The following is a 6,000-nucleotide window of genomic DNA, read 5'->3' on the forward strand; positions in this document are numbered from 1 at the left end:
ACCGGTTTCAACGTGCGAGAGATAGTTTGTGCGGTTCAGAAATGGGGATTTTCACACGGAAGACAAAGATCGCCCAGGCCAGCCAAAAAATTTGAATACCAATCATTTTTGCATAGAATCATTACTTGCGATGAAAAATGGAACCATAAGAGATCGTATGTGAAGCCCGGCCAACCAACCGAATCGACACCAAAGCCAAATATCCATGGCGATAAGAAAATTCTTTGTATTTGGTGAGAGCTAAATTATCATATGTATATATTATGAGCTGTTGAAATCTGACCAGACCAAGACAGGGAACCTGTAGTAAATGCAACTAATTCGTTGGAAGTGAGCATTTGCCGAAAAATGCCCAGAATATTCCCCCAGACATGAAACTGTAATATTCCATCATGACAAACCTCGGTCACATATTGCAATACCTGTTAAAAAGGGGTTGGGAAGTTTTGCCTCACCCACCTTATAGTCCAGACCGACTACTATTCACTTTACAACAGAGTATCCTACATGATTCGTTCTTGACCTCAAAAGATGAGCAGTTATTTTGGCTTGGAATCCATATGTTGTCAGAATGAAGGAAAAAGTTCATAGCTATCAATATCCAAAATCATGAATAAATTTATATTGTACAAATGTTTCTAAATAAAAGAAAAAATTTAAAAAAAAAATAATTTTTAAGTCATATACCCAAAATTACAAGGGACTAACAAATGTATATACATATGATTTATTTAAGCCAGATTAAAAAAATTTTAATTTTATCCCTTATTGAACAATTGTCACTGCAAGTGTTACGCATAGTGTTTTTTTAAAACCGCATAATATAAATATAATTTTTTTATATGTATATTCGTATAATATGTGTCAGAGCATTAAATTATTAATTAAATTTGAGCTCATTTCACTAAAAAAGTTAATTTTGTATAAAAATCTTTGCATTTTATTCCAGAAAATCATTTACAAAGAAAGAAATCTTTAGAATAGAATTTATTATTTGTGAATTTAATTCATAATGAAATTATGTATTGAAACTTTGAAAAAACCATCTGATGTCAATACAAATTACATACATACATATGTTCGAAAATTCAATATTATGTTCGAAAATTGTTTAAAACTGTCAAAATAATTTTTAGTTCATATCTAAAGCTGTGACAATGCAATATTATGTTCGAAATAAAATTCGAACTTATTTTCGAAAATTTTTAAAAGTTTTTAAAATATTCCCTAATCATAATTTTATGTTTATTTGAGACCAATTTCTTACATTTTTCAATTTCGAACTTAAACATTTTCATAAATTTTAAAGTATTTTCAATTTAGTTTTAGAATTACAAGCTTTTATTTATATTCCAATTTTGGTTTATTTATTTTTATGGTTTTTTAGAACAAATTATGTTCGAAAATTCGAAGTTATGTTCAAAAATTTGTTATAGCTGTCGAAATAATCTCGTGATCATACAATATTATATCATACAATACTATTATAAAATTCGAAAATTCGAACTCATTTTCGAAAATTTTTTAAAGTTGTTTAAAATATTCCCTAATTATGATGATTCTTAAAAAAAAAATTTTATGTTTATTTGAAACCAATTTCTTACATTTTCCAATTTTGAACATAACAATTTTCATAAATTTTAAATAAAGTATTTTCAATGTAGTTTTAGAGTTACAAGCTTTTATTTATATTCCAATGTTGGTTTATTTGTTTTTATGTTTTTTTAGGTTAAAATATGTAACTGAATTGTGAACCAGTTCTCTGTAATGCAAATTATGTTCGAAAATTCAAAGTTATGTTCAAAAATTTGTTATAGCTGTCAAAATAATCTCTTGATCATACAATATTATGTTCGAAATTAAATTCGAAAATTCAAATTTATTTTCGAAAATTTTTCAAAACTATTGTCTAATTCATGAGGATTCTTAAAAAAATAATTTTAGTTTTATTTAAAACGAATTTCTTAAATTTTCCAATTTCGAACTTAAAAATTTCATGAATTTTAAGGTATTTTGAATGTAAAAAATTCAAAGTGCTCTAAAAAGTAAATTAATAATAAAAAACAGCTTTTATTGAAATTCTCTAAAAAGAAAAAAAAATACACTTTAAATTAAATCATACTATATATTACATTATACAATTTATATGATATAAAAGCTTATCGCTACAAGCCTAGCATCAGAAAAAACTCGCGACAAGCTTTTAGATAGATAATGCAGTAACTGGTTTGATTTAAATGAACATTTATATCATTTATGCCCGTAATTTCAACAAATAGATATCTATCAGGGTTTAGTTACTTATGGAGTAAAAATATTTGGTAATTTTTACCCTTTTAGGTAAATTTATCTGCTGGGTATTTTACACCGTAGATATCTATTTGTTGAAGTTATGGTCATTAATAAGTTATTTTTTTAAATGTTTTTTTTTATTCATTTATTGTTTTTAATTCAAATCTATTTCAACTTTAACAAACAAGTTTTTTCTTCGTCCAATTTGTAAACATTTTGTATTTGGTTTTGTAATAGAATTTATTTAAAGAAAAGTCAATGATTCAATAAGGAACTAATTCCCTTTGGCGTTAATTATCAAAGGAATGAAAGTAACTATGTATTTAGTAGCACTAAATAGAAAATTTGTAATGAATACTTTTTAGAATTGATAAAAAGATCAAATTTAATTGGCTTTTGAAAAATAAGTTAAAGAATTAACTCTTTCGAACTTGTAGTATGTTTGTATATATAACAATGCATATAATCTTATCGTTTAAATTTATAAGTTATATAAAAATAACAAATATAAATAGATATAGGCTATTCAAAAACTTTTCTATTTTCAAAAGTTAATTTAGAACTTGTTTCTTGTTTTATTGGTAAATAATAAGATAACAACAGTCTACAACTTATTATATCATGACTACAAATTTAAAAATGACGTAGTTATTATAATGACATGCCAAGATTTTGTTGCTAATTAAAGCATTGCAAAAAACCAATTTATTTTGAGTTTTTTGTTAAAAAAAAATAAGAAGAAATCTTATGAATGAATAAGACAAATGTAATTGTGCCAATTTCTAAAATGACATTCAATAATATGCTTGTAATAAAAGATTTAAATTCGAATATTTTTTTACCAAAAATACAAGGTTTCTAAATTAAGAAGAATATAACATGTCAAACTATTGAAATTTTTATTCTTAACACAAAAATATATTTAATGCTGGATGTATTATTTATTTTCTTTATCATCATCACACCTTTATTTTGACACTGTGACTCAAAACATTCCAATTGGACACATTATGTACACAATATTATTCAAATGATTAATTGCAATGACATCAAGAAACTCAGCATAGCTGCCTGTCAGCCAGCCAGCGCAAGAATGGAAGACAATACACATTGTCCAATAAGAATGAAAATGCACACATCACGTGACCATGAATACAATACGCATTGGAGGAAAAACAAGAAAATATATTGAAATACAGGAACCGGCTTACAAAATTTGCCAAAGAAAAACCAGTAAGAATGAAAATTAAACAACAATAATAAAGAAAATCAGGAACATAAGCAGAGACCAGACAATTGGCAAGAAAGAGAGCGAGTAGTAGGAAGTGTAAAGTGTGAAAATTATGAGGAAAATCGATTACCGCTAGACGGGAATAAATAGGAAAAACAAAAGCGTATAAATGTAACTCTACATGATGGAAAAATGAAAACAATGGAATTTTTTTAAAAGCATTTCATAATTAGATTCATCATTCCAACTTACCTTTGTTATTATATTTAAGATTTCTGTTCTTATTACAAAATTTAACACAAAATTTTGGAATTTTTTTTACAAGTGTTTCAAACGTACCATTTTTGCAAATAATTTTAAACTATTGTAAGGAAATGAATAAAATTTTAAAAAACACTTTGCACTTTACCTATCTGTTGTGAAAACAATTGTTAAAATAAAATTTATAATTTATTCGTGGAAAGAAAACAAGAACATTTCTTTACGTGGATTTGGTGAATAATGACTCTTTTTTTTTTCTTTAAATTTTAATGGCTTTTTCGTTATGATGAATATTTTTTACATATATTTTTTTCTTAATTCGCTTTTATGGTTATAATTTTTTCTTATTAATTTTATCTCTTTCGCTGTGTGTTGAAGTGGAGTGGTACTCCTGGTGGAGGTTCTGCAAGTTGCGTAAATTTTTCGTTTTTTGCTAAACTTTTGTTTTCGACTGTTGTATTTCAACAATATTGCTGTAATTTTTTAATTATTATAGGCTTTTTATTTAACTTTTCGTTTTATTTTAATAGATTTTATTATAATTTTCTCGCGTTTCTAAGTATTTCTCGTCAAAATATAACTCGCCTGTGGAAAAATATAAAATAAAGTGAAAATTTTTTTTACATTCTTGTGTTTTTGCTCATTTTTTATTTTGACGTTTTGCTTTGGTGCGCAGTGTTGCCGACTTTTCTAGAACAATATCATCACGATTTGTTTAAAAATCGCTAGTTTTCTAATTTAGCGGGAAATATATAATTGATTCAACAAACAAAATAATTTCTTGTATTTCCAATGAAATACTACTAATCTTCCCTCTATGTTACAATATTTACAAAAATATATACTATTAATTTAATAATAAATGTTTTCACATAAAAATTAACCGTTTTTAAATGAATCGCAAAAAAATAATTTTAAAACTTAAAATGTTTTATATTTTTCTAATAAGATTTGTTTTTACAAAGTTTTGATAAATATTGAATTAAAAATAACAACAGGTATTGTAAAACTACTTCAAAACACTACAATTTAATAGCAAGAGATTTAATAAAAATTCGGAAGGTTATCAATAATCCAAAATTGAAAATTAGTTCTCGAACTGTTAGCCGCAAGGTTGCTAGCACCCTGCGAAAAAGTACACAAATAAGACATTCAAGTTTGGTGGTGCAATATACGTATTGTTACGTTTTTACCTTTTAAAAGCGTATTTTAAATAAATCCAATGTTTTTAATTGCAAATAAATGCGATATTTATTTAAATTTAAATAATCACTCTGTTTTAATACACACACTTTAAAACACACACTTTATTATTCACAAGAATACACTGATAATACAGTTGATGTTAACACTAACAGTGCTTGTAATAAACTGACTGACTCTAACTTGCTGTTATCATATATATACACAGTGTCATCTTCTAGAAGTTTCCTGAATTATCTAATGGACAAAACTAAATGTTCCATTTCTAGAAATTTGCCTTAATGTTAGCAACATTAATTGTTTATGTTGGCAGCACTGTGTTGATGAGTAGAAGTATCCACTTATGACAATATATACAAAAGATGGTGGATGTGGAAACCAATGTTAAAACCGTTAAATTCGTAACAATATTATGAAATACTAAAAAACAAATGTATTAAGAATTGTTTTGGATTGTAACCTATTAATAAATATTTGGAAAGGTTTCCATTGTCAAAATCTGTTGCACAAATGGAAATTATTTCTTTAATAAACATTGTTTAAATTGTACAGTTATCCCCATAATCATAAACAGTTTATTAATATTCGGGTTTATTTATATTTAAATCCAAATAACAATTAAAACATAAATAAAACTTAAAAATGTATTATGCAACAATATTTCGTAACTAATCCTCTTTAACAATAAAAACATAACCAGAAGTTAGCATTAACCACACGTCTTTATAATAAATATTTTTATATAAATTTTATTAATTTGTATCTTTAGAGTAAAACAAGTTTCAAAATTAAATCTTAAATTTTGTAAGTTAATAAACTAATGCCATTTTAATTTCTGGAATTAATACAAATTTTTATAAATATTTTTTTTATTCTTTTAAATTTGTTTTGCTGATTGCCAACCACCCTCGTTTTATACATAGATATTCAGTTTTCCAACACTGGCAAATTATAGTTTGAGAGGTATTGGTATTTTAACAGCTGTTTCATTTTGACAGAAAACGTTTATTTTT

General features: G+C 25.4%; 1 protein-coding gene across 2 annotated transcripts in view; it reads right to left on the bottom strand.

Annotated features, from left to right (window-relative positions):
- Positions 1-4,407, bottom strand: part of LOC135960045 (CDK5 and ABL1 enzyme substrate 1) — a 55,363-nt gene extending 50,956 nt beyond the window's left edge. The window contains exon 1 of one of the 2 annotated variants that reach the window (XM_065511236.1): positions 3,776-4,407. The gene's annotated coding sequence lies outside the window, so the exon portion shown is untranslated. The remainder of the gene's footprint in view (positions 1-3,775) is intronic. The other variant, XM_065511237.1, reaches the window with a different exon arrangement.
- Positions 4,408-6,000: the final 1,593 nt, after the last annotated feature.

Source organism: Calliphora vicina, chromosome 5 (genome assembly GCF_958450345.1).
Source record: "Calliphora vicina chromosome 5, idCalVici1.1, whole genome shotgun sequence".
Lineage (NCBI taxonomy): Eukaryota > Metazoa > Arthropoda > Insecta > Diptera > Calliphoridae > Calliphora > Calliphora vicina.